Source organism: Sciurus vulgaris, assembly GCF_902686455.1.
Source record: "Sciurus vulgaris genome assembly, chromosome: 12".
Taxonomy (NCBI): domain Eukaryota; kingdom Metazoa; phylum Chordata; class Mammalia; order Rodentia; family Sciuridae; genus Sciurus; species Sciurus vulgaris.
The window spans coordinates 104850564-104870449 of record NC_136473.1 but is presented as its reverse complement, the minus strand read 5'-3'; the positions used below and the strand labels follow the sequence as shown (position 1 = coordinate 104870449).

General features: G+C 42.7%; 1 protein-coding gene and 1 pseudogene across 2 annotated transcripts in view; both read left to right on the top strand.

Moving 5' to 3' along the window:
* PAPPA2 (pappalysin 2) overlaps window positions 1–19886 on the top strand; it is a 515818-nt gene that overhangs the window by 68910 nt on the left and 427022 nt on the right. The window lies entirely within an intron of this gene.
* On the top strand, window positions 15393–16215 carry LOC306642072 (voltage-gated monoatomic cation channel TMEM109-like; annotated as a pseudogene). The gene has a single exon. The product of its transcript is annotated as a voltage-gated monoatomic cation channel TMEM109-like (transcript).

The window sequence follows — 19886 nt, the reverse complement described above, 5'->3', positions numbered from 1 at the left end:
GTTTAGATGGTGTCATTCTTTCTGCTTCCTGATGTTTCTCCAAGTACAAGCAGCAAAAATACCCTAATGAGTGTCTTCCACTTAAGTTTTCTTCAGGTACAGCATGTCCTCCTTTTTTTTTTTTTAAATAAAAAAATTGGTTTGTTCATTTTCCTGTTTCACAGCTATTGGTTTGTTATTCGGCTATCTGCCCCATAACAATCTCCACCCTGAGGACGTTATTTGGAGTGGGGTCATACCTGTGATTTGGAGTCTGAAATTCTGAGTGCCTCCTCCCCTCACTTTGTGACTTAGGTGGTTCATGACCCAGATAGAACTGTTTTCCTTTGAGCCCAAAGGCTCAAAGGCTGCAGTAGGTGGCCTAATGGGTGATCACTGGTAGCATTGATATGCAGGTCAAAGGTCAAATTATCGTGATAAAGACAATTGGATCCCAGCTGGGTGTTGGTAGTTGGCTGGTAGTTGTTGTGGGGCAGAGATGAGTTATTGCTAATGGAGGAGTTACTTGCAGGTCACGGACAAAAAGGAAGGCCTGTGAGAGTCAGTGGGGCTACCATATGTGTTTGCTGCTGCAAAGAAAAGGCGAGGTCATCATGGCCAGACAGGACAACTGCAATTAGGTCTAGTACCATGGCGGTGATTTCGGAAAAGTGTTGTTTCTCATTGAGGACAACAATGGATGTGACCAGAAAGAGTTTAGAGTTCTTTCCCTCGCCCGTTGATGAACTGCATTTTGGTGCACACGTCGCACATGCTGACAACAAAGCAAAGCAGCAGGGAGGTGAACCTGGTTACTGTTGCCAGAGTCTGAAGCAGATGAGAATCAACAGGCACCATTACTCAGAAAAAGGGGAGTTTCATTGTATATGCCCAAAAAAGTTGGTGCAGGGTATTGGATTTTGCCTCAGCCTAGGCTGAAATCCCCGGGGATACAGGGGGTCTTCTGGCTTGCTCAATTTTCCAGGACTTGCCAGTGTGATAGTAGTGGCCAGTATCTGCCTTGGAAGAAGGAGGTCCCAGAAAAAGGAGGATTTGGGTTTTAAACATCCCAACTTTATAGAATGTGTGTGTGTGTGTGTGTGTGTGTGTGTGTGTGTGCAGAGTTTTCTATTGTTTGCAACAAAACATGATAATATTTTGATGTAAAATGCTTAAAATAGCTTCCTGATCACCAAGTAATATAGTTAACAATTGCTTTGAATATAGTAATATATAGTTTTCATACTATAATATAATCTTTATATTTGAGCAACTAGCAAACAATTACAAATACATTTTAGAAAGTTTGTCATGTGCTCTTTCTTCATCCTGAATGATGGTAATTTTTCCTTTTTGTTAATGTAGTGAACCCCATTGGTTGATTTTCTTAAGCTGACCTAACTGCATTTTAAGGAGAAACTGTCTTGATTACCATCATTTTTGTTCTATTTGGTGGATTTCATTGGCTAGCATTTTGTTGAGGCTTTTAAAATCTGTGTTCATCTACAGAACACTAAAGAAAGAAATTAAAGAACACCTTAGAAGATGGAAAGATCTTCCATGTTCTTGGATAGGAAGAATTAATATTGTCAAAATGGCCATACTACCTAAAGTGCTATACAAATTCAATGCAATTCCAATTAAAATCCCAATGACGTACCTTACAGAAATAGAGCAAGCAATTATGAAATTCATCTGGAAGAATAAGAAACCAAGAATAGCTAAAGCAATCCTTAGCAGGAAGAGTGAAACAGGGGGTATTGCAATACCAGATCTTCAACTCTACTACAAAGCAATAGTAACAAAAACGGTATAGTATTGGTACCAAAATAGACAGGTAAATCAATGGTACAGAATAGAGGACACGGACACAAACCCAAATAAATACAATTTTCTCATACTAGACAAAGGGGCCAAAAATATGCAATGGAGAAAAGATAGCCTCTTCAACAAATGGTGCTGGGAGAATTGGAAATCCATGTGCAACAGAATGAAACTAAACCCATAACTCTCACCATGCATGAAACTAAACTCAAAATGGATTAAGGACCTTGGAATCAGACCAGAGACCCTGCAGATTATAGAAGAAAAATTAGATCCAGATATCTTCAACATGTCGGCTTAGGACCAGACTTCCTTAACAGGACTCCCATAGCACAAGAAATAAAAGCAAGAATCAATAACTGGGATAGATTCAAACTAAAAAGCTTTCTCTCAGCAAAGAAAACTATCAGCAATGCGAAGAAAGAGCCTACAGAGTGGGAGAAAATCTTTGCCATACTATCTATACTTCAGATAGAGCACTAATCTATACTTCAGATAGAGCACTAATCTCCAGAATCTATAAAGAACTCAAAAAACTCTACTCCAAGAATACAAATAATCCAGTCGACAAATGGGCTAAGGAAATGAATAGACACTTCACAGAAGAAGATCTACAAGCAATCAACAAACATATGGAAAAATGTTCAACATCTCTAGTAATAAGAGAAATGCAAATCAAAACCACCCTAAGATTCCATCTCACCCCAATTAGAATGGCGATTATCAAGAATACCAGCAACAACAGGTGTTGGCGAGCATGTGGGGAGAAAGGTACACTCATACATTGCTGGTGGGGCTGCAAATTAGTGCAGCCACTCTGGAAAGCAGTGTGGAGATTCCTCAGAAAACTTGGAATGGAACCACCATTTGACCCAGCTATCCCACTCCTTGGCCTATACGCAAAGGACTTAAAATCAGCATACTACAGAGATACAGCCACATCAATGTTCATAGCTGCTCAATTCACCATAGCCAGACTGTGGAACCAACCTAGATGCCGTTCAATTGATGAGTGGATAAAGAAGCTGTGGTATATATATTCAATGGAATATTACTCAGCCATAAAGAATGATAAAATTATGGCACTTGCAGGCAAATGGATGAAATTGGAGAATATCATGCTAAGTGAGATAAGCCAATCTCAAAAAGCCAAAGGACGAATGATATTGCTAATAAGTGGATGATGACACATAATCGGGGGAGGGAAGGGTTAGTGTTAGGGTTAGAGTTAGGGTTAGGGAGGGGGGCAAGTATGGAAGAAGGAAGGACTGTATAGAGGGAAAAGAGGGGTGGGAGGGGTGGGGGGAAGGGAAAAATAACAGAATGAATCAAACAACATTACTCTATGTAAATTTATGATTACACGAATGGTATGCCTTTACGCCATGTACAAACAGAGAAACAACATGTATCCCATTTGTTTACAATAAAAAAATACATTAAAAAATAAAATAAAATAAAATCTGTGTTCATAAAAAATATTAGTCTGTAATTTTCCTTTTTAAAAAATGTTTTTTTCAGGTTTTGGTAGCAGGACTCACAAAACAAATTGGTAAATATTCACTTCTGTTTTATGTAAGATTGGTATTCTTTCTTCTTTGAATATTTGATAGAATTAACTTGTGAAGCCATCTGAATCTAGAAAGTTTTTGTGTGTGCATTTGGGAAAGTTTTAAATTAAATGTTTTATTTCTTTAATAGAGTTGTTGCCATTGTTTTGTATTCTGTGACGTTCTATGAGCATTATAGAGCAAAATGACTAAATTTTGTAACCATTGTAGAGGGACTAGAATGTTAACCAAACTGACATACCATATTGGGCCTTTTCTACTAGAACAAGTAGGAATAAATGAAATGAATTTGGGGCTTCCAGTGGCCATTTTCCCTTATCACAGGGGAGAAGACTATGTTTAGAAGAGAAGATGAATTTTGGGGGGAAGCCGGAGGGGAAAGCAGTCTAATCATATTGTTTGGACCTGCAAGCCATTTGATGTCTACAACTAGTTCTATTCCTAGACTTTTCTAGTACACAGGCCAATACATTCTTTTAAAAGTTATATGTTGGATTCAAAATGGCGGAGTAGAGAAAGGCTGCATTCCTAGTCGCTCCATGATTCAGGATTCAAGCAGTGGGAGTACTGTTTCTCAGCAAGGTGAGTGAAGGAGTGATTTCACTAAAATTCAATAGTGCAGACAGTCAGAGTGTCTTAGAGACTCAGACATTTGGGTACATTGAACAGAGAAGAAAGAGAACATTGAAGCTGAGCTGATTGTGGCAGTGGCAGTGGTGCTGGTTCACCAGAGGGAGGCAGAATACAGAAACACACTGTATAGGTTTGATATGGAAAAAACCTGAGCTCATACAAGTGGCCTGAACTTAACTGATCCATAGGCAGCACTGTGACCTGGTGTTTGAAAAGTGCTCTGCTTCTTAACTGGCTTAATGGAGAGCTGAGATGGAGCCATTTGAGTCACCTTGCTGCAGCTGCTGCTGGGGAGCTGGGAGATCAGAGCAAACATTACCACTGTGTCCCAGCCGTCACCAGTCATATGGCCTAGGGTGTGCCTAGCAGGATGTGAGAGAAACAGGCACAGAGAAGATTGTACCCAGAGGAATTCAAGTCCGAAAAGCAAAGGGGAGCCTGACTCACTTCTCTGAGTCTGGCAGCTCACGTGACAAACTGAAGCAGGTTGAGGATCTGAACAGTTGGGTGTGAATATTCTCAAGGACAAAGTCTGGGAGTACTGCTGCGCAACAGCGCATGCATGGGACTGGCTCCCCTGCCCCTTGAGTAGATTGCTGACAGAGATTGGCATCTGCACGGCCCTAGGGATGTGCTGATCTAATCTCAACAGAGCCGACACCACCCAAGAAAGCCCCTGAGGTCTGATCAGACCTAAGCTCCACTTGCTGGAATTCCACTCACAGAACTCTGCAGCAACTTCACCCTGGGATGGTCCAAGGTGCATGGATCTGCTCTACGCAGACACAGTACTTCCCACTCCATTCTACCTCATAGTGGTGAGAAAGGAAGATGAGTTATTTCAACTAGTGTTAGTCTTAGGGCACTCCAATGGACAGCTTGGTGGGAAGGATTTAACAACCCCCAGCCTCCTCTCTCTCTCTCTCTCTCTCTCTCAGTATATAACCAAAGAAAGAGAGTTAAGCATAGACAGTGACCATTCATTCCCGTAGACTATTTCGACCACCTCAGTGGAGATGACTGCTTCATTTTTCATTAAGGATTGCCCCCCCCCATCCGCCTTTTCTTGCTTTGTGTGTTCTTGCTGTGCTGAACATATTTACACAGGGACATATATACACATACATATTTGTTTCTATTTTTCTCATTTTTAGCATTTTTAAATGTAGTTGTTTTTCCTTGTCTTGTCTTTTGACAAAGCAGTTCTAAGCTAAAGAAGCAATGCTGGAGGCATCGCAATACCTAACTTCAACTTATGCTACAGAACTTCAGTACCCAAAACTGCTTGTGCTGGCATAAAAACAGACACACAGACAAATGGTATGGAATGAAAGACACAGAGACAAACCCATACATCTGTAGCCATCTGATCCTTGACAAAGGTGCCAAAAATATACATTGGACAAAAGACAGCCTTTTTAATAAATAGTGCTGGGAAAACTGGTTATTCATATGTAGAAAAATGAGACTAGATCCTTATCTCTCACCCTGCACAAAAGTCAGCTCAAAATGGATTGAAGACCTAGGAATTAGAACAGAAACTACAAAACTCCTAGAAGAAAAATGTAGGGTCAATACTCCAGCAAATAGGCACAGGCAGCGACTTTCTCAATAGGATCCCAAAAGTTCAGGAAATAATGCCAAGAGTTAGTAAATGAGATGGCATCAAATTAAAAAGCTTCTGCACAGCAAAGGAAACAATTAGGATTGTGAAGAGAGAACCTATGGAAAGAAGAAAATCCTTGCTAGCTACTTTTTTGACAGAGGATTAATATCTAGAATATATAAAGAACTCAAAAAACTTAACACTGAAAAAGCCAAATAACCCTATGTATGCCTGGGCAAATTAATTAAATAGATACTTCTCACAAAAGAAGAAATACAAATGGTCAACAAATATATGAAAAAATGTTCAATATCATTAACAATTAGGGAAATGCCAATCAAAACTACACTGAGATTTTTATCTCACACCAGTCAGAATGGCAGTGCTCAAGAATACAAACAATAAATGCTGGAGGAGGGGATGTGGAGAAAGAGGACCTCTTACATCGTTGATAGGACTGTAAATTAACACAAATGCTGTGCAAATCAGTCTGGAGGTTTCTCAAAAGATTAGGCATGGAATCACCCTCTGAGCCTGCTATACCATTCCTCAGTATTTATCCTGAAGAATTAAAGTCATCCTACTACAATGATACATGCATCCCCAAGTTAAATAGCAGCACAGTTCACACTAGCCAAATTATGGAACCAGTCTAGGTGTCCATCAACAGATAAATGGATAAAGAAAATGTAATATATACACACAATGCAGTTTTATTCAGTCACAAAGAAAAATGAAATTTTGTCATTTGCAGGAAAATGAAAGGAGATAGAGATTATTATCTTAAGTGAAATAAGCCAAACTCAGAAGGTCCAGAGTCCTATATTTTCTCTCATATGTGGAGGCTAGAGAGGAAAAAGGAAAAGAAAGTTGGAGGTGGGGTGGGATTTCATGAAAATCAAAGGAAGATAAGTAGAGGAAAGGGACCAAGGGGTAAGGGGAAGGAAGGAAGGGGAAGTACTGGGGAGTGATACTGGCCAAATGATATTTTTATGTTGTGTGCATGTATGAATATGTAACAACAAGTCCCATCAATATGTACACCTAAAATGAACCAATTTAAAGTGTGGGAAGGGGGGTTTCAAGATGGCGGCCTAGAGGGTGGCTGCATTTCATATTGCTCCAGGACTCAGGATTCAAAAGAGGAGAAATTGAGAGACTTGGGACCAACTCAAAGCACCCGGGTGAGTCTCTCCCATTGGGGAGGCGTCCCGGATGGGGCGGTAGTCCTGGAACGCAGGGAACTTGTGAAGTAGAGCTGCCGGCGAGACACCCCTCCCCCGCTGGAACAGTGAACTCGGACAACTGGGAGCGCCGTAAAGGAGGCCGCTCAGCACAGTGCTGGGACTCTAAGCAACCACTGGGGCTCCGGAGGCTGCCTAGGGGAGGAGCGGCGAGGAGAGCTGTGTGGACTCAGGACACCGGGGCCTGCCCTGAGGAGGAGGAGGAGGAGCGTGGCCGCTTGGATTTGGAATGACTACACCAGAGCTACAGGCGGTTGCCAGAGGAGGAGCTGCGCGACGAGCTCTTTGGACTTGGAGCGACCGCTTCTGAACACCAGGGCCTGCCCTGAGGATGAGGAGGAGGAGGAGCGGGGCCGCTTGGATTCGGAGTGACTGCACCAGAGCTACAGGCGGTTGCCAGAGGAGGGGCTGCGTGGCGAGCTGTTTGCACTCAGACCACTTCTGAACACCGGGGCCTGCCCGGAGGAGTAGTAGTAGGAGGAGGAGGAGCGCGGCGGGTCGTTTGGACTCGCAGTGACTGCATTAGCGCTCCAGGCAGCTGCTCAGAGGAGAAGGCGACTGGTGAGTTGTTTGGACTTAAAGCGACCGCTCCTGAACACAGGGGGGCTGCCTGGAGGAGAAGCGTGGTGGGTCGCTTGGTCTTGAGTGGCCGCACCAGAGCTCCGGGCGGTTGCCCAGAGGACCCGTGCAGCAGGTCACGTGGATTCAGAGCCACTCAGAGCGACTGCTCCTGAACACCCGGGGGGTTACCTGGAGGAGGAGGAGGAACAGGGAGGGTCATTTTGACTCGGAGTGATTGATTGCCCAGGGCTACGGGTGGTTGGTGGGAGGAGGAGGCACGCAGTGAGTTGCTTGGACTCCTAGTGACCGCACTGGAATACTGGGTGGCTGTCTGGAGGAAGAGGCGTGTGGCGGGTCTCTGGGACTCAGAGCGATTGTACGCGGCCCCAGGTGGCTGCTCAGAGGAGGGGCCGCATAGCCAGGCTATTAGGTGCAGAGCAGGATCCCAGGATCTAGGAGGCTTCTTGGTGGAAGAGCCGCATAGAGACAGGCTTAGGGGCGGAGAGAAGGTTCTAGGCCTGCGGGCAGATTCTCTGAGGAGAGGCAGCCTAAGGAGATTCATCTGCTAAGGGTGAGGTTCCCAGGCCCAGAAGGTAGGGCCGGGCCCCTGGGAACTTTGCAGAGGAAGGCAGCCCAACCCAGGCGGTAGCTGAAAATTGAGGGGAACCTCTAGGAGGGGAACTGACCAGCGAGACCTCCCCACCGGGTGAGTCTTCCCTGCCGGGTGAGGTTTCCCCACAAGGACGGTAAAACCAGAGACACAGGCCCAAACAGGCCTTGCCTCAGCCCGCAGCCTAGTTCCCCTTTGATCAATCACTCCGAGTCGAAGTGACCCTCCCCGTTCCTCCTCCTTCTCCAGATAACCCCCCGGGTGTTCAGGAGCAGTCCCTCTGAGTGGCTCTGAATCCACGTGACCCGCTGCACGGGTCCTCTGGGCACCGCCCGGAGCTCTGGTGTGTCCACTCAAGACCAAGCGTCCCACCACGCTTCTCCTCCAGGTAGCCCACCTGTGTTCAGGAGCTGTCACTTTAAGACCAAACAACTCACCAGTCGCCTTCTCCTCTGAGCAGCCGCCTGGAGCGCTAATGCAGTCACTGCGAGTCCAAAGGACCCGCCGCGCTCCTCCTCCTCCTTCTCCTACTCCTCCGGGCAGGCCCCGGGGTTCAGAAGTGGTCAGAGTCCAAACAGCTCGCCACGCAGCCCCTTCTCTGGCAACCGCCTGTAGCTCCGGTGTAGTCACCCGAATCCAAGCGGCCGCTCCTCTTCCTCCTCCTAGTCCTCAGGGCAGGCCCCGGTGTTCAGAAGCGTCGTTCTGATTCCAAACAGCTCGCCGCGCAGCTTCTCCTCTGGCAACCGCCTGTAGCTCTGGCGCAGTCTCTCCGAATCCAAGTGGCCACGCTCCTCTCCTCCTCCTCAGGGCAGGCCCCGGTGTCCTGAGTCCACACAGTTCTCCCCGCCACTCCTCCCCCGGGCAGCCGCCGGAGCCCCAGTGGCTGCTCCGAGTCCCAGCGCTGTGCCGAGCGGCCTCCTTTAAGGCGCTGCCAGCTGTCCGAGTTCACTGCTCCAGCGGGGGGAGGGGCGTCTCGCCGGCAGTTCTACTTCACAAAGTTTCCTGCGTTCCGGGACCCCCGTCCCATCCGGGATGCCCCCCCAGGGGGTGAGAGTCACCCGGCTGCTTTGAGTTGGTCCCAAGCGTCCCAATATCTCCTCTCTTGAATCCTGAGTCCTGGAGCAACACGAAATGCAGCCACCCTCTAGGCCGCCATCTTGAAAACCCTCCCCTAGTTCCCCTTTGGATGACCATTGGTCAACAAGTGGAGGCACCTCTGCCCACTAGCAGGGAATATACCCCACCTGAAGGCCACCACCCCTAGAGAGGCAGCTTCCTTGTGGAGCACCGCATTATCAACTTCCTCCAAGACTTCAGCCTACTGAAGGCTAAGAGGGGATATATATAGAAATCTTCAGGGACATTGTAAGTCAATAAAGGAAATCTGCAATATCTCAGCGGTCCACCGATACCTAAATAATATGAGAAAACAAGGAAAGAAAATGCTGCAAACAAATCTAGATGTTACAACAATAAAACCCAATGACAGCATGGTAGAAGAAATGACAGAAAAGGAGTTCAGATTGTACATAATTAAAATGATCAGGGAAGCAAACGATGAGATGAAAGAGGAAATGCAGGCATTGAATGATCGCACCAATCGACAGTTAAAAGAGCAAATACAGGAAGCAAAAGATCATTTCAATAAAGAGTTAGAGGTATTGAAAAAAAACCAAACAGAAATCCTTGAAATGAAGGAAACAATAAACCAAATTAAGAACTCCATAGAAAGCATATCCAATAGGATAGAACACCTGGAAGACAGAACCTCAGACATTGAAGACAAAATATTTAACCTTGAAAACAAAGTTGAACAAACAGAGAAGATGGTAAGAAATCATGAACAGAATCTACAAGAACTATGGGATATCATGAAAAGGCCAAATTTAAGAATTATTGGGATTGAGGAAGGCTTAGAGAAACAAACCAAAGGAATGAACAATCTATTCAATGAAATAATATCAGAAAATTTCCCAAATCTGAAGAATGAAATGGAAAATCAAGTTCAAGAGGCTTATAGGACTCCAAATACACAAAATTACAACAGACCCACACCAAGGCACATTATAATGAAAATACCTAACATATAAAATAAAGACAGAATTTTAAAGGCTGTGAGAGAAAAGAACCAAATTACATTCAGGGGGAAACCAATAGGATATCAGCAGATTTTTCAATCCAGACCCTAAAAGCTAGAAGGACCTGGAACAACATTTTTCAAGCCCTGAAAGAAAATGGATGCCAACCAAGAATCTTATACCCGGCAAAACTTACCTTCAAATTTGACGATGAAATAAAATCCTTCCATGATAAACAAAAGCTAAAAGAATTTACAAAAAGAAAGCCAGCATTACAGAACATTCTCAGCAAAATATTCTATGAGGAAGAGATGAAAAACAAAGAAGCAAATCAGCAAAGGGAGGAATTATCCTAAAGGAATTGTCAAATAAAGGAACAACCAAGTCGTGTCAAATAAATAAATAAAATTTAAAAAATGAACCAAATGACTGGGAAACCAAATCATATCTCAGTAATGACCCTGAATGTTAATGGCCAGAATTCATCAATCAAAAGACATAGACTGGAAGATTGGATTAAAAAGAAAGATCCAACAATATGTTGCCTACAAGAGACACACCTGATAGAAAAAGATACCCATAGACTAAAGGTGAAAGGATGGGGGAAAACATACCATGCACATGGACTCAGCAAAAAAGTTGGAGTATCCATCCTCATTTTAGATAATGTGGACTTCAAGCCAAAGTTAGTCAGAGGGATATAGAAGGTCATTTCATACTGCTTAAGGGAAGCATAAATCAGCAAGATATAACAATCATAAACATCTATGCCCCAAACAGTGGCTCATCCATGTATGTCAAACAAATCCTTCTCAATTTCGGAAACCAAATAGACCATAACACAATAATACTAGGTGATTTTAACACGCCTCTCTCACCACTGGACAGATCTTCCAGACAAAAATTGAACAAAGAAACCACAGATCTCAACAACACAATCAATAATTTAGACTTAACGAACATTTATAGAATATACCATCCAACCAGGAGTGAATACACTTTCTTCTCAGCAGCACATGGATCCTTCTCTAAAATAGACCATATATTATGCCACAAAGCTAATGTTAGCAAATACAAGAAGATAGAGACACTACCATGTATTCTATCAGATCATAATGGATTGAAGTTAGAAATAAATGAAAGAGTAAAACACAGAAACTATTCCAACATCTGGAGATTAAACAATATGCTATTATTATATGATGAATGGATAACAGAAGATATTAGGAAGGAAATTAAAAAATTCTTAGAGGTAAATGAGAACAAAGAAACATCATATCAAAATCTTTGGGACACTATGAAAGCAGTACTGAGAGGGAAATTTATTTCATGGAGCGCATTTAATAAAAGAAGTAAAACTCAACAAATAAACGACCTAACACTACAGCTCAAAGCCCTAGAAAAAGAAGAACAGACCAGCACCAAAAGTAGTAGAAGACAGGAAATAGTTAAACTCAGAGCCCAAATCAACGAAATTGAAACAAAAGAAACAATACAAAAAATTGACAAAATAAGTAGTTGGTTCTTCGAAAAAATAAACAAAATTGATAAACCTTTAGCCACACTAACAAAGAGAAGACGAGAGAAAACCCAAATCACTAAAATTCGGAATGAACAAGGAAATATCACAACAGACACGATTGAAATACAAAACATAATTAGAAGCTACTTTGAAAATCTATGCTCCAACAAAACAGAAAACCTCGAAGACATCAACAGGTTTCTAGAGACATATGAATTGCCTAAACTGAACGAGGAGGACATACACAATTTAAATAGACCAATTTCAAGTACTGAAATAGAAGAAGTCATCAAAAGCCTACCAACAAAGAAAAGTCCGGGACCAGATGGGTTCTCAGCCGAGTTCTACAAAACCTTTAAAGAAGAGCTCATTCCAATACTTCTCAAAGTATTCCATAAAATAGAAGAGGAGGGAACCCTCCCAAACTCATTCTATGAAGCCAATATCACACTGATACCTAAACCAGACAGAGACTCATCAAGGAAAGAAAATTTCAGACCGATATCCTTAATGAACATCGACGCAAAAATTCTCAACAAAATTTTAGCAAATTGCATACAAAAACATATTAAAAAGATAGTGCACCATGATCAAGTGGGTTTCATCCCAGGGAAGCAAGGTTGGTTCAACATCCGGAAATCAATAAATGTCATTCACCATATCAATAGACTTAAAGTCAAGATTCACATGATTATTTCAATAGATGCAGAAAAAGCATTTGATAAAATACAGCACCCCTTCATGCTCAAAACACTAGAAAAAATAGGGGTAATGGGAACATTCCTTAACATTGTAAAGGCCATTTATGTAAGCCCATGGCTAATATCATTCTAAATGGTGAAAAACTGAAAGCATTCCCCCTAAAAACTGGAACAAGGCAGGGATGCCCTCTTTCACCACTTCTATTCAACATCGTTCTTGAGACTCTAGCCAGAGCAATTAGACAAACCAAAGAAATTAAAGGGATACGAATTGGAAAAGAAGAACTCAAACTATCCTTGTTCGCTGATGACATGATTATATATTTAGAGGAACCTGGAAATTCCACCAGAAAACTCTTAGAACTCATAAGTGAATTCAGTAAAGTAGCAGGTTACAAGATCAATGCTCGTAAATCCAATGCATTTTTACACATAAGTGATGAATCTTCAGAAAGAGAAATTAGGAAAACTATCCCATTCACAATAGCATCGAAAAAAATAAAATACTTGGGAATCAATCTCACAAAAGAGGTGAAAGACCTCTACAATGAGAACTATACAACACTAAAGAAAGAAATTAAAGAACACCTTAGAAGATGGAAAGATCTCCCATGTTCTTGGATAGGAAGAATTAATATTGTCAAAATGGCCATACTACCTAAAGTGCTATACAAATTCAATGCAATTCCAATTAAAATCCCAATGACGTACCTTACAGAAATAGAGCAAGCAATTATGAAATTCATCTGGAAGAATAAGAAACCAAGAATAGCTAAAGCAATCCTTAGCAGGAAGAGTGAAACAGGGGGTATTGCAATACCAGATCTTCAACTCTACTACAAATCAATAATAACAAAAACAGCATGGTATTGGTACCAAAATAGAAAGGTAGATCAATGGTACAGAATGGAGGACACGGACACAAACCCAAATAAATACAATTTTCTCATACTAGACAAAGGGGCCAAAAATATGCAATGGAGAAAAGATAGCCTCTTCAACAAATGGTGCTGAGAGAATTGGAAATCCATATGCAACAGAATGAAACTAAACCCATATCTCTCACCCTGCACAAAACTAAACTCAAAATGGATTAAGGACCTCGGAATCAGACCAGAGACCCTGCAGATTATAGAAGAGAAAGTAGGTCCAGATCTTCAACATGTGGGCTTAGGACCAGACTTCCTTAACAGGACTCCCATAGCACAAGAAATAAAAGCAAGAATCAATAACTGGGATAGATTCAAACTGAAAAGCTTTCTCTCAGCAAAGGAAACTATCAGCAATGAGAAGAAAGAGCCTGCAGAGTGGGAGAATATCTTTGCCAATCATACTTCAGATAGAGCACTAATCTCCAGAATCTATAAAGAACTCAAAAAACTCTACTCCAAGAATACAAATAATCCAGTCGACAAATGGGCTAAGGAAATGAATAGACACTTCACAGAAGAAGATCTACAAGCAATCAACAAACATATGGAAAAATGCTCAACATCTCTAGTAATAAGAGAAATGCAAATCAAAACCACCCTAAGATTCCATCTCACCACAATTAGAATGGCGATTATCAGGAATACGAGCAACAACATGTGTTGGCGAGGATGTGGGGAGAAAGGTACACTCATACATTGCTGGTGGGGCTGCAAATTAGTGCAGCCACTCTGGAAAGCAGTGTGGAGATTCCTTAGAAAACTTGGAATGGACCCTCCATTTGACCCAGCTATCCCACTCCTTGGCCTATACCCAAAGGACTTAAAATCAGCATACTACAGAGATACAGCCACATCAATGTTCATAGCTGCTCAATTCACAATAGCCAGATTGTGGAACCAACCTAGATGCCGTTCAATTGATGAGTGGATAAAGAAGCTGTGGTATATATATTCAATGGAATATTACTCAGCCATAAAGAATGATAAAATTATGGCATTTGCAGGCAAATGGATGAAATTGGAGAATATCATGCTAAGTGAGATAAGCCAATCTCAAAAAGCCAAAGGAAGAATGATCTCGCTAATAAGTGGATGATGACACATAATGGGGGAAGGGAAGGGTTAGTGTTAGGGTTAGAGTTAGGGTTAGGGAGGGGGGCAAGTATGGAGGAAGGAAGGACTGTATAGAGGGAAAAGAGGGGTGGGAGGGGTGGGGCGAAGGGAAAAAATAACAGAATGAATCAAAAAAAAAGTGTGGGAAGGGAAAAATGTTATATTTTAATTTAGATTAATTTGAGTTGGGTTTCTGACATCTGCCACGAAGAGAGACTTTAATCTCTCAGTAATCTGCACTCTTATACTTTCAGCCTCACTCTGTGGGATTATGAGCTGTGGGAGCGGTGTAGTTGCCTCTCCTTTCCTCATTAGGAAGGAGGTGAAGAGAGAGGTGTAGGTGTACAGACAGTGTTCAAGAAATACTTTCTGACATAAAATGAACTTGAAGTAAAATGAAATGAGCTGTTCTTATTTCAAAGTTTCAGTGGGTGAGCACATGGCTTTGATGTTCTGAATAATCAGTTTGAATGTATTTTACCTTTAAAACGTCAGAGTCTATGGCAACTAGATTCACCAGAAGCATTTGGTCTTTGAAATGTTATGTATTTTCTACATAACACCCAGTATACTCCTGTTAGGATCACTTCCTTGTGTAGAAATATAATTTCAAGTCACAAAATTCTCAATTAGAATATTTTGGGGGAAGGTTATTGGAAAATCTGTGAACTATATTATTCTTTTATATCAGAAGAATCTCAGAGATTGTGTCCTACAAAATAATGAGGAATGACCTAATCAGACATGTCAATAATGAGTTGTTTCCTAAGACTAAATGAGCTGTACATTCATCTATCTTGGTGAATAAATAGTTAATAGCACTGTATTTCATGAGTTTATGGAATATACTACCTACCTAAATTTCTAAACACCAAATGACTTAAAAAGTATATCAAGACTTTATATTTAATTAAACCTCAAAAACTCCTGCTTAAAATTTCTGTATAATTTAAGGGCTAAAGAAATTCATTCAATTTATAATTAAAAATAGGTTTTAGCAGACGATAAACCAACGCCTGGGAGTTGAGGTGTGGATTTGGTGGTGTGTTTTAGCAAAGTCTCACGTGAAGATCAGTGGTGACTGGGGCTGACCCAACAATGGCAGGTTGGGCACATCCACCTTGGGGTGGACATCTGTTTAAAGTCATGTTGCTGGTCTGGGTGACCTTACTCTTCCTCCACTTGGCATCCTCCCAGTCCCACCAAGACTTTGCACCACCAGGTCAGCAGAAGAAGGAGGCCTCAGCCAACCTCTTGACTCAGATATGTCCATCCCTGTGGGGGACACTGGAGACCTGGTGGGGTCAGAGACCATGCTTGTGGTTTCAGAGACTCTGTCGCAGGTGATGTGGCCATCTCATCAGCCATCTCTGTGGCCTTCTTTGCCCTGTCTGGGATCACAGCACAGCTGCTGAATGCCTCGGGGAAAGATGGTGACTACCTCGCCCAGGTCCTGAAGCTCAGCCCTGGCCAGGTCCAGACCTTCCTGCTGTGGGGAACAGGGGTCCTGGTCACTTACTGGCTGCTGTCCCTGCTCCTTGGCTTGCTCTTGGCCTTGCTGGGGCATCCTGGGGAGTCTGAAGGTTGTGATCTTCTTGGCTGGCTTTGTGGCCCTGGTGAGATGGGTACCTGATCCCTCCACCTTGCCCTGCTGACTCTCTATGCCTTGCTGAGCCAGCTCACTGGCACCAACTGGAAGCCAAGGTGCGAGGGCTGGAGCGCCAGGTGGAAGAGTTGCGTTGGCAACAGAGGCCAGCAGCCAAGGGGCCCCGGAGTGTGGAAGAAGAGTGACAGAATGCCCCACAGTGCCACCTGTACTGTACCAAAGAGCTGAGCTGTTTCTGGGTCACTAGAGCCCGCCTTGCAGCCCTGCCCTTTTCCCTGCTCCAGTCCCAACTGGTCCTCTCTCTACTGAGGCTCTCCATCAGGGCTTGGCTCTCTTAAGCCTCTCTGCTCCCAGCCTGTCTCCACCAGGGCGTGTCGGGGGACCTTCGCCTGGCTCCGTGTCTGCTCTTAGCCTACACTGCTGCTGCTGGCCCCGTGACTTCCCTAGCTCCCCTCTGCTCTGTTTGGCTTTTCCCCGAAAGCTTTGGCTTCTCCTTGGCCAAGCACCCAGCCGCCTTCCTTTTTCTCTTCCTTCCAGCCCTGTACTCACTAAACCACAGTCCCTGGAGGCCTGCTCCTGTCCTCATTGCCCAGGAGTGGGAAAAGGCAGGGGACGTGGGACCTGAGGATGAGGGAGAGGAAATGGGGACTTCAGAGGCCTGTGGGGCTGGGGGAAACGATGGACCTTAAGTCTGTTACAAGTGCCTTAATCTGAACCAGCAGGGCCCTCTGCTCCTGGCTGAGGCTGTACTCTGTGTAGGAGTGTGCTGTGGCTACTTTGTGTCCAAAGAGAGCAGTCCCTCAGAATCTTGATTTCTCTTCAGCCAAACAAGAGATGGCTGCTGCTTCATAGACTTGTGTCCTCCTGGGGAGCTCAGAGAGCAGAGATCTCAGAGGCAGGAGGAGCCACTTCCTTGTCTGCACAGTGGCAAACCATTCTGTTCTGTTGTCCTTCCACTCCTGCCACCAGGAGCAGTTCTGGTCAGTGTCTGCCCCACAGCTGGGAAGACACAAGGCAGTCCTTTCCTTTGTGCCATGCTCTGCAGGGCATTGTGGGCCTGCCACTGACCCCTCTCCGCCAGGGCACACACTCTTGGTAGTTAGGGGTCACTTCTTCCCGTGAAGCCCTGGTGGAGGTAGGTGTCCTCTGCCAGCCTGGCACCTGATGGGAAGAATCAATGCCCAGTTCTCACTATCAAGGTTTGATGTGGAATCACGGCTGTAGTGATATATATTTTTATCAGTGGTTGGTTGGTTTTAAATAAACTGCATGCTATTTTATTATCTTGTTCTGAATAAAATGTATTTACTCAAAGTAAAAAAAAATAAGTTTTAAAAGTAAATCAGTAAGGGATGTTATATAATTCTTCAATTTACCTAAATGGATAATATAAAAATATTTTGTTGGTATTTAGTATTTCATTTTTAGAAAATAAAATTTCATATGATTGGTTTTGGACTATTGTGTTTGAAATAGCAAAAAGAAATTCATGTGTAACAGATTGAGAATTAAGATGGCTCCATGACATGGATCCTGAAGCAAATCATCGCATTACTCATTCTTAAACGTCAATAAGGAGTCTATTTCTAGATAATGACATTTACTGGTTTGGAAACTATTTTCACCTTAATATTAAGAATATTACTTTTGCTAAAAGTCTCTTAGAGGTCTGATGACATTCACTGATTGAATTTGAAAGAACAAGGAGAGATGTTCCCTCTCCTGCATTATGCATGTGGGTTTTAAGTTAGAAAGCTCTGGCTTCAATTTTTAGGTCTGCAAATAACTGGTTGTGTGTTCATGGGGAGGTTACTCAACTTCTCTGGGTCCAGGACACTAACCTCAAAGGTTAATGGGAGCAGTAGTGATACTGAGCCTTAGGAATTCATCACAGTGTCTGGCACAAGGTATTTCCTCAATAAAGAAAACACTCTCAAGCAGGGTAGTGGAAACCATCTGGCCACATGCAGATCTGAAGCAGAATGGTTTCCCAGAGAACTCCTCATCTGTCTAACTATAATAGCCACAATTCAACCACATTTGACTGTTTCTATAAGGTAAGAGGTATTTTAACATGGATAAAATATTGGGATTTATTTCTGAGAAAATGAGGATGAGGGAGAGAGCCCCAGGAGCAATTGAAGCTGTGTCTGTGGAGGGAATTCATGTGTAGTGTGTACAGGGGAGTTGGAGGGAGGCAGGCAGGTTGTGGCCAGAGAGATCAAGCTTCTTTCCTCCTTATGAAATCAGAGAGCATTTCATATATAGTCAGGATTTGTGTGGGTGTGTTTTTTCTTTACTCAGTGCCCAAACTGGAGATTTCCAGAGACTACTAGAAAGTGAAATGTTTAGGAGGTAGCCGTAGTGTCGTGAAAGCCATCCCAATGGACAGGAAAGAGATGAGTAAAGGTGAAGGGAAGGGTGAATTGCCTACTTCTTGTGCTGATCAGGGCACTGGTATATATTCTGTGTTTTGAAATTAAGATTGCCCGTGGAATTCTGGGCTAGTAGGGATTTCAAGATATGTGCATGAAGAGAGCAGTTGCAACAGATGCTTATTTCTCTTCCCAGTATCCTTTCATGGCATGAAAACTCCTACTTTGGGGCACGCACGTGAAAACACATTTTTAGCCACCTCGCAGGTGGTGTGGCTGTGTGATACAGTTCTGACCCAAAGATGCAAATGTGTCTGTGGGTATGTCTTGGAAACCTTATGCTTTCATAATAATGAAGGACAGCAGTGACCGTTATTGTCCTTCTCACATTGTTCTGGCTTGCTTTGTGGCGTGTGGAGACATGGCATCCACCTTGTGACCATCACGTGTCAAACACAAGGATCCATGGACCCAAAGCCCGACTCCATGAAAGCACCATGGCGCACCAGAGCCAAGAATAGTCACCTCCCCTGGGCTTTTTGTTTTGTGAGAAAAGTAAAAATCCTTTTGGCTTAAGTGAGTATCAGTTCTCTGAGACTCATTATCAAACACATTTACAACCAACACTATTGATTAATAAAATAGGTCATGTAGTCACTAATTCTTTCTTTTTTAATAAAGAAATTGACATTTGTTGAGATATAACTAACATACCATAAATTACCAATTTAAAGTGTACGTGTGGTTTTTGATATATATTCACAGGACTGTGCAATCATCACCACAGTCTAATTTTAGAATTTCTTTTCTCCCTTCAGTAGAAGCCCCTTACCCATTAGCAGTCATTCCCTAACTCCTTCTTCCCTCTCTCCTAACTCCTCTGAGCCCTAGGCAGTCACTGCTTTACTTTATGTTTCAATAGATTTGCATATTTTGTACATTTCATATAAATAGAATGAAACAGAGTGTGGCTCTTGGTGTCTGACTTATTTTACTGAACATAATGTTTTCAAGGTCCATTCAGGTTGTAGTACGGATTAGTAACAATTTCTTTTTTGTGGATGGATTATACTCTATTGTTAGATTTCACACTTTATTTACCCATTTATCAGCTTATGGACATTTGGGTTGTTTCTATTTCTTGGTTGTTATAAATGTTGCTTCTGTGAACATTCATCTGCAAGTTTTTTTTGTGTGTGTATGTGTAGAAATATGTATTCATTTCTCTTGTGTATATGTCTAGGAATGGGGTTGCTGGATCATATAATAACATTCTGAGAAACTGCCTGTTCTCCAAATAAGCTTTCCTGTTTAACATTCTTCCCATTTAACATTTAACTTCTTACCTGAGGTTTCCAATTTCTTCCCATCCTTACCAACACTTGTTATTATTGGTCTCTTTGATGATAGCCATCCTAGTGGGTATGGAATAGTAGCTAGTTGTGGTTTTGATTTGCATTTCTCCAATAACTAATGATGTAGGGCATTTTTTTCATGCAATTATTGTCTATTTGTATATATTTTCTGGAGA